General features: G+C 40.5%; 1 long non-coding RNA gene across 1 annotated transcript; it reads right to left on the bottom strand.

The window, feature by feature from the left end:
• Positions 1-3,257: 3,257 nt before the first annotated feature.
• On the bottom strand, positions 3,258-9,037 carry LOC115102590 (uncharacterized). Its single transcript, XR_003859467.1, has 3 exons — positions 8,936-9,037; positions 8,450-8,544; positions 3,258-4,336 (listed from the first exon to the last, which is right to left on the bottom strand). It is a non-coding gene; the product is annotated as an uncharacterized LOC115102590 (long non-coding RNA).
• Positions 9,038-10,572: the final 1,535 nt, after the last annotated feature.

Here is a 10,572-nt window from a genome sequence, read left to right as displayed (position 1 = left end):
AGAAAGAAGCAGTTCAAATCTCTCGACAACCCTCAACTATGAAAGACTGGCAAGCATGTTGATGTTAGTTCTGTATGTGCAGTGAAGGGCAATGCATGCTGCTCTGTTTTGAGCCATTTGCAGCTTTTCTAGGTCTTTCTTTGCTGCACTTGACCATATTACCGGACAGTAATCAAGATGGGACAAGACCAGAGCCTGACCATCTAGCAGTTGATTGTGTCAAAAAACACTGAACATGATTTTTATAACAGACATACCCCTCCCCATCTTACCAAAAACTCTGTCAAAATGACTTGACCATGATAATTGATCATCCAATGTTATACCTTAAGCTTCCTCAACTTGCCTAAACCTCCAGTTGAGGTTTTGGTCTTAGAGAAGGTTTTGAAAATGCTTTTAGTTTAAGATGTATTTAAGAGCAGTTTATTATTAAATCACCCATTCTGATACAGACTTACTCCTTATTTAGAATTTCAGTGAGCTCACTGGCTTTGGGTGATGACATGTAGAGTGTGGAATCAAAATAAAATAGTTACATGCGCCGATCACAACTGGTGCAGACTTTACAGTGAAATGCTGGCTTTACGACCCCTTCCCAATGATGCAAAATAAAATATTAACACAAGAGGAATAAAATACACAATAATGGAGCTGTATACCAGTACCAGATCAATGTGCAGAGGTACCAGGACTTGAGGTACCAGTACATGAAGGCAGGGTAAAGTAACTAGGCATCCGGATAGATAACAATACGAGTAAAATAAAGAACAGTAGCAGCAGCAGCAAATGTGTAAGAGTTTGTGTGTGTGAGTGCATATGTATGTGTGTTTGTGTTGTCGGTATGTGTGTGTGTATTGTATGTGAATACGTGTGGGTTTTGTGAGTGTCAATGTAGTGTGTGTGAGTGTATATATAGTCTAGTGAGTGTATATATGGTCTTGTGAGTGTATATATGGTCTAGTGAGTGTGCGTAGGGTCAGTGCAACATAAGAGTCAGTGCAGATAGTTTGGGACAATAAATTGACAAGAAAAAGAAACAAACTATTTTTTTATGATATCCAATTGGTAGTCGGTCTTCTCCCATCGCTGCAACTCCCGTACGGACTCGGTTGACCTGGGAAGCCAGCCGGACCAATGTGTCGGAGGAAACACCGTACAGCTGGCGACCGAAGTCAACGTGCATGTACCCAGCCCGCCACAAGAAGTCGCAAGAGCGGCCAGCTGCGACACAGCCCAGGATCGAACCCAGGATCGAGCACTGCCTTAGACCGCTGCGCCACTCGGGAGGCCACTATCTGGCAGTCTTATGACTTGGGGGTAGAAACTGTCTCAGTGCCCGTTGGTCCAATAGCCGATGCTCTGGTAACGTTTGCCGGACGGTTGAAGAGTGAACAGTCTATGGCTTGCGTGGCTGGAGTTTGGCAGGCCTTCCTCTGACTGCCTGATATAGAAGACCTGGATGGCAAGGAGTTTGACCTCAGTGATGTACTGGGCTGTCCGCACCACCCTGTCTAGCGCTTTGCGGTCAAGGGCGGTGCATTTCCATACCAAGTGGTTATGCAGCCAGTCAAGATGCTCTCGATAGCACATGCCAAATCTTTTCAGCCTCCTGAGGGGGAAGAGTTGCTGCCGTGCCCTCTTCACGACTGAGGGTGTGTGTGTGGACCATGTTAAGTACTTAGTGATGTGGTCCTTAGTGATGAAGGAACATGAAGCTCTCAACCTGCTCAACAACAGCCATGTTGTTCGCCTCTTTCACCTATAGTCCACGATATAAGCTCCTTGGTCTTACTGACGTCGAGATTGTTGTCCTGGCACCACACTGCAGTCTCTGACCTCCCTGTAGACTGACTCATCACCGTTGGTGATCAGGCCTAGCACCGTCATGTCGTCAACAAACTTGATGATGGTTTTGGAGTCGTGCGTGGCCACGCAGTCGTGGATGAACAGGAGGTAAAGGAGTGGATTAAGAACACACCACTGAGGGTCCATCGTATTGAGGGTAAGTGATAGCATTGGAGGTGATGTTGCCTACCCTCACTACCCTGGGGGAAGCCTGTCAGGAAGGCTAGGATCCAGTTGCAGAGGGAGAGGTTCAGTCCCAGGGTCCCTATCTTGGAAGGGACTATGGTGTTGAATGCTGAGCTGTAATCTATGAACAGCATTCTGAAATTGTTATTTTCCCTCTTGTCCAGGTGGGAGAAGGCAGTGTGAAGTGCAATTGAGATTGGATCATCTGTAGATCATCTGTGGATCTGTTGGGGCGGTATGCGAATTGGAGTGGGTCTGGGATGATAGTGTTGATGTGTGTCATGACCAGCCTTTCAAAGCACTTCATAATTACAGATGTGAGTGCTACAGGGCGATAGTAATTTAGATAGGTTACCTTGTTGCTCTTGGGAACAGGGACAATAGATTGGGATTATAGACTGGGACAAGTAAAGATTTAAAATGTCTGTGAAGACACTTGCCAGTCGGTCTGCACATGCTTTGAGAACACGTCCTGGTATTCCGTCTGGCCTGGCAGCCTTGTGATTGTTAACCTGTTTAAACGTTTAGCTCAAAATCTGCCTTGGAGAGCGAGATCATCCACATAGATAGTCGTTCTAGCTTTCTTTAAGACCATTGGCAAATAATATATACAAACAGAGAAGACTAACAGCCCAAGGCAACTGCCGAGGGACACCGCACTGTACATCTGATATTCGAGAGGCTTCTATTGAAGAACACTCTGGATTCTATTAGATAAATAACTCTCCAACCATGGGATGGCAAGTTTTTTCAATAACAATTTATGATCAATAAGATCAAAGGCGCCAACTATGATCTTATTATCAATTTCTTTTAAGCAATCATTATTCATTGGCGTCAGTGCAGTACAAGTTGAGTCCCCTTCTCGATACGCATGCTGAAAGTCAGTAGTTAACTTGTTCTCTGAAAAATAGCATTGTATTTGGTCAAACACAATCCTCTCCATTAGTTAACTAAGAACAGGCGGAAAACCGATTGGGCGGATGTTAGAGCTAGCAAAGGGTGCTTTGCTAATTTTAGGCAGTGGAATTACTTTAGCTTCCTTCCACGCACACACTCCTTTAAAGTTTGGTTAAAGAAATGGCAAATAGGAGCGGCAGTAGTCTGCAACCATTCTCAATAGTTCATCAAGGTTGTCTATACCTGGTTGCTTATCATTTTTTATGGATAACAATTGTTTTCTACCTCTCCCCATACTAACTTGAACAAATTCACAAACACAATAATTTTCTTTCATTATGAAATCCTTTATTAAAAAATATGATGGTTCACTGTTCAATGTTTTCATTTCAGTTTTTCCACTTCACTAATGAAAGTCATTGAAATGACTGGCAATAACTAAAGGTTTTATTATAAATGGTACTCCAAAGTATTTATCTTTGTTTGGTAATATATTTTATTCTTGTTAAGTTTAGTCACAACATTTCTCAATTTAGAGTACAACAACTAATCAGCTGAGCAGACAACTTTTGCATCATTTCTTTCTTTGAACCATCATCAATCATGGGGTACATTGTCAACAGTTGGCATGACATTTTTTACAAATACTTCCAGTGCTGCACCTGAATTCACTTCCTCATAAACATCAGACCAACATACATTTTCAACAAAAGAATCGAGGAAACATTTTGTATGACCTCTTATGAATTACTTTAGTCCCAACCTTTGGCACTTACGCTTTCCTTGTTAATGCCACAATGTTATAATCACTACAGCCAATGGAAGCTGGTATTGCTTTGGAGCAAAGCTTTGCAGTATTAGTGAAGATATGATCAATACAAGTAGATGTAACAGAACCAACACTATTGGTATGCACTCTAGTTGGCTGAGTGAAAATGGATCATATTACAGGCATTAGTCAGAATGGAGAGCTAGTTGCTAACTAGTCAATCGTCAGGTCACCCAGAAAATACACCTCTTAACAAAATCAATCAATATATGTGCATGTGATGTTGTGCTGAAGCTACTGACCCTGAGGCATGGCTATCTCATTCCTCACAAGGCTTTTGGGAGGGAGGGTGGACAATGAGCCTGTCGTAGTGGATGTAAGCAATGCTCCCATGCTCTCTGGCAGTTTTCATAGCTGGGATAAGTTCTTTCCGCCTCAGGCCGACAGCTTCTGTGAAGTCCTCGTTGAGGAAGATGTTGATTCCTCTCAAGTTCTTGGCTCTCTCCAGAACAGCCATCTTGTCCTTAAACCTCTAGAACTTGACCAGTCACCTAGGCTGGTTACATGTTTTCCAGACCTGTGGGCACGCTCCATCTCAATCTTCCATCTGCAGCTTTTCAGTAGGGCTGTCCCAAACTAAAACAAATTTTGGTCAATAGAGAGTTGTCTTTTCTTCAAGCAATCGATTGGTCGAAATGTTAAAACTTGTATTTTTCCATATATAGTGTTTCTATATATGGAAAAATACAAGTTGTGTTTTAATAAAATCAACTATATGTACTGAGATTGTCTGATGCTTTAAGCGTGCCATTTGATTAAATAATGAAGACATACAAATGACTCAAGAAGAAGCAGGAGATCAAGATATCCTAACCAGAGAAACTTTATATTTTATATTTAAAAAAAATATATGTTTATCTCATGCTAGCAACCTTGCAACATTGTATGAAATATTCTGGGCCCTCAGAGTTTCCCGCACCAGTGAGCTCAGGACAGACACAGCTGTAGGCTGTTTGTGCAAGGGATAATAAGTAATTAGGTATTTTATTTGAACTACATCAGAGCATAACAATTTCTCCCTTTCATGCTGAGTGGTTATCAAAAGGGAGAGGGCAGAAAATATGTTTCAAATACATCAAGGAGCTATTGTAATTCTCAATGGACTCAAAAACAGACATAGTTTACTTGCTGTTTGAGGTGAAAACAAATTACTTTGAGAAGCGGCAAAACCGTAACCAACCAAACATTGTAGATCAGAAATTAGGGGAATTAACGGTAAATGTAGGCTACTACTGGTGGTATATGTAATGGGGAATTGATAGACGATAACAATCAAAGGGCAAACAATTCACACGATGAAGTTAAGAAACACTGAATGCACATGGCATGGTGGGAGAGAGCGCATTCTGGAGAGACACGTGCCTTGTGCATTTTACACACACTCCCCTTCTTGGACCGTGGCATCCTCAATAGATTAGTCCACTGAACAGTGGTGTAAATTAGGGATGCACGATATATCGGTGAACATTTCGGAATCGGCCGATATTAGCTAAAAATGCCAACATCGGTATCAGCCCGATGTCTAGTTTAACGCATATGTGAAAAACCGATGTCAAAGCTGACGTGCATACCTATATAATGTAGGTACATGACGTGCATACCTATATAACGTAGGTACATGACGTAATGACGGCACGTAAAATTTTGCGCTACACGTGCATCACAGCATTCCTAACCTAGCCCACAATGTCTGCTGTGTGGATCGAGCAGTCAACAAGTCAAGCAGTCATTTGAAAGAGTAAGAACATTTCAGCGAGTCAACTCAAAGGCGAAATCATTAAAACGCCAAGATAATGGAATTCATTGCCCTTGACAATCAACCGTTCTGTCGTGGGTGACGTTGGCTTTCGCGACTGTTCGAGCACCGGTACACACCAACGTTAGGGCGCTACTGTTCAGATGCTGCCCTACCGGAGTTACACAGTAATAGCGTCACTGCTATTAGCTTCATGACATACTATGGAACGCCATTTGGGTCTTTGCGTGTCAAAAAAGATACACCTCAAACAACACTATTCTACAATAACACGATTTGATGCGTTCAATACGCTTTTAATTTGACACGTCAAATAACACAGATCTATTATAGAATGTTGTGTGTGATGAACTTGCACGTGCAAGCCAAGCGACACCACTACTATCAGTAGCACTGTCAAAGCTGTACTAAAAAAAGTCTGCAAACAAGCAAACACTGGTCACGAACGGTGTGTTTACAATACCGCGTTGGTAAAAAAGCATTATTTGTTTGTCCACAACTTCTGGGGTAGTTAGCTAGCTTAAGCTTGGTACCTAAATAGCACCAATACAACCAGCCTGAAAACAATGACCTGTAGAAACTGCAGTCATTTTCACTATTCTTAGCAATGATTTAGGAATCCTTGTGAGTAAGTATTAGCAAGGTAGCCACTTGTTGTTCACCTATTGAAATTGAACTTCAGTTCATGAAAATAAATAGGTAGCCAGCTATTTAACCCTGTTGCCCAAAGCTAGCGTTATAAGCAGCCTGCTGGCTTCATCTGGCTAGTGAGGCTCGACCTGACCGGGTTGTGTTGTGAAGCTAGCCACAATAAGGATTAGGCACAATAGTGGAATTTGCAGTTTGCCTTCAAAATAAAAGTACCTCTGAAAGTGATGCAGAAAGTTACAAATTGATGGAATCATGCCATATTTAGACTAGATAATGTCAAACAAGGTTGGAATGTGAAGCAATGAAATGGGGTATCAGTCTACTCTGTGACACCCACAGAACACAACTGTGAAGAGTTTACGCAAATATTAGCGTTGTAGCTCCTATCACAGGACTGTGACTGTGTGAAATCACCTCCCCAGTCAGCCTATTGTGTGTATTGACATTCATATTGCACTGTACAGCTTTACCTAAGGATTGGGGATCAATGAAATGGGGTAACAGTCTACTCAATACCCAATATAATTTTTCCCAACGTCCTCCTCAGAGTTCAGACTCCAAAAGATCCACGCAGTATTGTTTTTCCTCTGGAAAAGGGTGTTCTATACATAGGTTGACAATAAATGTGGCTCAATTCACAGTAGTTTCAGAGTCCTGCAATAAGAGCTACGATACTAATGTTATCTGGGTGTCACTGAGTAGACTGATACCCCATGTCATTGATCCACAATTAATCCACAGTGAAATAAGTATGCCCCAATGCAATTCTAAAGTATAACACATCCGGTGTGATTTCAACAGATTGTCAAATTAACAAATTGTCTTTTGTTGATTTTATATAACATTCCAACATCGTTTAGCATGCTCTATTAAATTATACTATTTGTATTAATCTGCATCACTGTCAATGACATACTTTTATTTTGAAGGCTAACCGCAAAGTCCACCATTGTGGCTAATCCTTATTGTGGCTAGCTTCACATAGATGGGTCTGACCACCATTAATCAAATAAGAACTTTCTTATATTTTTGGGTTATTTTAGATGATGACACCTAGCTAATATAGTTAACTAGCTAACTGAAACCGATTGTCGTTTTACTATGTTTTTGGGGAAGAACATTGTTTGCATCCATGAGCTGGCTATCTTTTTTTATGACCAGCAATGTAGATGCGCAAGACAACTTCACCAGCATCACAGCATACGTATCTATGAATCATTGTGACATATGAAATACGAGTGATAGTGTAATCAATGTGTAATAATTAAGTAAAATTTTTATGAACGCGTTCAATTATTATGTAACATGCAGTCATATTCAGGTCCTGACTGGTCAACAAGCTTATTTGACACGTCAAACAGTGCTATTTGACGTGTATCTTGTTTGACATGCAAAGACCCAAACGCTGTTCCTTAGAAGTCCTGCTTGAGAATGAAACGACTGAACAACAGCACAGCAAGTAAGTGAAAGAAATTGGTTTTGATAATGTTTTACTAGGTAATGGGGACATACGTAAATGCCAACAAAATAACTTTTTGGTCAGTGTGGTGTGTGTGTAACCTTTATTTAACTAGGCAAGTCAGTTAAGAACAAATTCTTATTTACAATGACGGCCTACCCTGGCCAAACTCGGACGGCGCTAGGCCAATTGTGCTGCGCCCTATGGGAATCCCAATCACGACAGGATACATCTCCAGGGACTGTAGTGACACCTCTTGCACGAAGACGCAGTACCTTAAACCGCTGCGTCCGTGTATGTGTTTTAACTATTTAACTGTACTAGAATCATTAAAAGGCTGCTTAAATTTTAAATATCGATTATCGGTATAGTTTTTTTTTGGCAAGGAAAATAATTGGATAACGGTATTGGTCGAAAATGTAATATCAGTGATTCACTAGTGTAAAGTACTTAAGTAAAAATACTTTAAAGTGATACTTAAGTAATTGTTGTGTGTATCTGTACGTTACCATATTTATTTTTACAACTTTTACTCCACTACATTCCTAAAGAAAATAATGTTCTTTTTACGCCATACAAAAGTACTCGTTACATTTTGAGTGCTTAGCATGATTCACAGAAAGTGCTGGTGTCATCTCGAGAGGATTTACAGTTTGTCGTCATCTTGCTTTCGGGACATCTGGAGAACTGCAAACTGTTCTAACGGTCCTGGGCACGGTTGTATAAAACATTACCCCCTTATTTTCCTTACCTTTATGTAAGTTTCACAAAACATTTTACGGCACATTATTTGGTGAAGCCAGCTATATTGTGGTATGGTTACCTTCCTTCGCCAACCACCAGAACGATGCACAACCAATACTCTGGCTCTCCATGTGTCCCAAAGCTAGTGGTCGCCTCGTCTTCCATCAACAACTCCTGTAACATGGAGATATGGCCTGTGTGGGAACACGAACCTTAATACTACCGCAAGCGATGCGTGTTAACTTTCAGATCGAGCGTCGGGCTCTTAAAAAAAAGTAAAGAAGATACTATCGTCAATAGGCGCTAAAGCAGTTCGTGTCTATAAATGGGGTAGCTTGTCCCTAGCAACAACATCATCACTGATTCCTGATAACGTTATCAAGCTAGCTAGGGCTAGCTAGTGGGTTAGCAAGCTTGATGACAGCTCGATTGCCTGTGACAGCAACATACATACATCGCCCTCGAACACTCAAATAGGTGAGCACATCTATCATACAATTTGCAATACAAACCATAATACGGGGTTTGTGCACTTAAATATTGTATATATTCATGTGTTACTTACCCGTCATTTCTGTACACTGCTGCATCTCTGTTGTTGTCAAAGGCCCAAGGAAAATACGCACCGTTTGTCCACGTGTTTCCGCCGCATCTGATGTATGCGGAAGAAATCCATAACTTTTCTCATCGCTCGCTCGCTCTCCATCGATTTGTTTTGTCACCCTTCCAGTGTGTGCTACAGTTTAACCACGTACTATTGCGCATCACCAATCGATGGAAGAAAAAAAACTATTTTCCGCGCAAGTGTATCTCGTTATTTTTATACTGATGAGATGATTTGGTGCTGATGTTTTATTATATTGTATTCTGAATTGTATTCTTATTATTTTTCTTTTCTGACATAGTCTACTGGAAGCCTAAAAATGCGAGTCCTTTGAAAATATAAAAACTAGATTTTTCCCCCACAATTTAACACTAACTATTAACTATTGTTATGTATTTGACTTCCACACAACCAACCTTATCACACGCACTCAAAGTTTAAATAAGATTAAACATTCCTCGCGTGAGTTGTTCTTCCTATAGTAATACCACAAAGAGAAAAAAACACAAAGTTACCGTCAAAAAATATAGAGCTTACTCTGTTGTAGTAAACAAAACGTACCCTTTAATTGTCTCATTAGGACAGACCATGCTACCAATTAAGAATTTGAACCTTGAAAATTGTCTTTCAAAAAGTGGATTACAGTACAGTGATAGCTCGATAAAATAAATGGTCTCTCTGGAGGAGAGTGCAATGGCTGAACATTGCACTGTGGTAATGCTGTGCTATCATCCCTGGCATGGCAATTCTGTCCTCCAGAAGCACCAATGACTGACCCACACAGTCATGTTTAAGCCACTATTATTTTACCCCTACCTACTACTCTGACAGCACTAGATTATAACCCTTTCCTGCATAGGCTACAAAGCCTTTTACTCTCTTGCTATGTGCTATGGTATAACAGTATGGAGGCAATACATGCAGCTTGATCTCTAACCTTTATGAAATATTTCTGTTGAAAGCAGAATTGTCTTTTCTAAACGTCTGTCAAGAATTTGTGCAATATGTCTGTGTCTGTTTTTGTATTTTATTGCCATTTGTGGTTTGACTGTGTCCCTCTCTTTAACCTTCATACATGTTGTATCCTTGTGGTAACATAACCCTATTATACAAAGGCTCTGCACAAAGCAGATAATAAAGTATATTCTTATGCAAAATTCTTTTTAAAGCACTGTTTGGTTTTATGTGAAAGAAAATAATGACACCAAAGAGAAAACAAGCCCAACAGTTGCCTTTTCAATTTTATTTATTCATGACATTTCAGATTCCAAGTGCACAAAGTCCTTCATTAAAAAAAATGTATTCCCTTAGTCCGTGAATACTGGATGGACATGAATAGTAATGCAACATTTGACCTTCAGTGCACCTCACTCGAGCTCACATTTCATTAAGATGATGAAAAATGTATAATCATTTTGGACAGCATAATTTGTAAATACATTTTTACACAAAAGTCGCTTTACACTTTCCACAGCTAGCATAGCTTAGTCCTCTGATGATTTGTTTAAGTTGAGCATGCATGCTATAAAATATCTGCAGGTACCTATAGACCACACAGCAGTGCATCATGTCCTTATATGAGCCACGTGCGCAGGAAT

This window comes from Oncorhynchus nerka, linkage group LG1 (genome assembly GCF_034236695.1).
Source record: "Oncorhynchus nerka isolate Pitt River linkage group LG1, Oner_Uvic_2.0, whole genome shotgun sequence".
Taxonomy (NCBI): domain Eukaryota; kingdom Metazoa; phylum Chordata; class Actinopteri; order Salmoniformes; family Salmonidae; genus Oncorhynchus; species Oncorhynchus nerka.
Note: the sequence above shows the minus strand (reverse complement) of the source record. Positions and strands in the feature narration are given on the sequence as shown.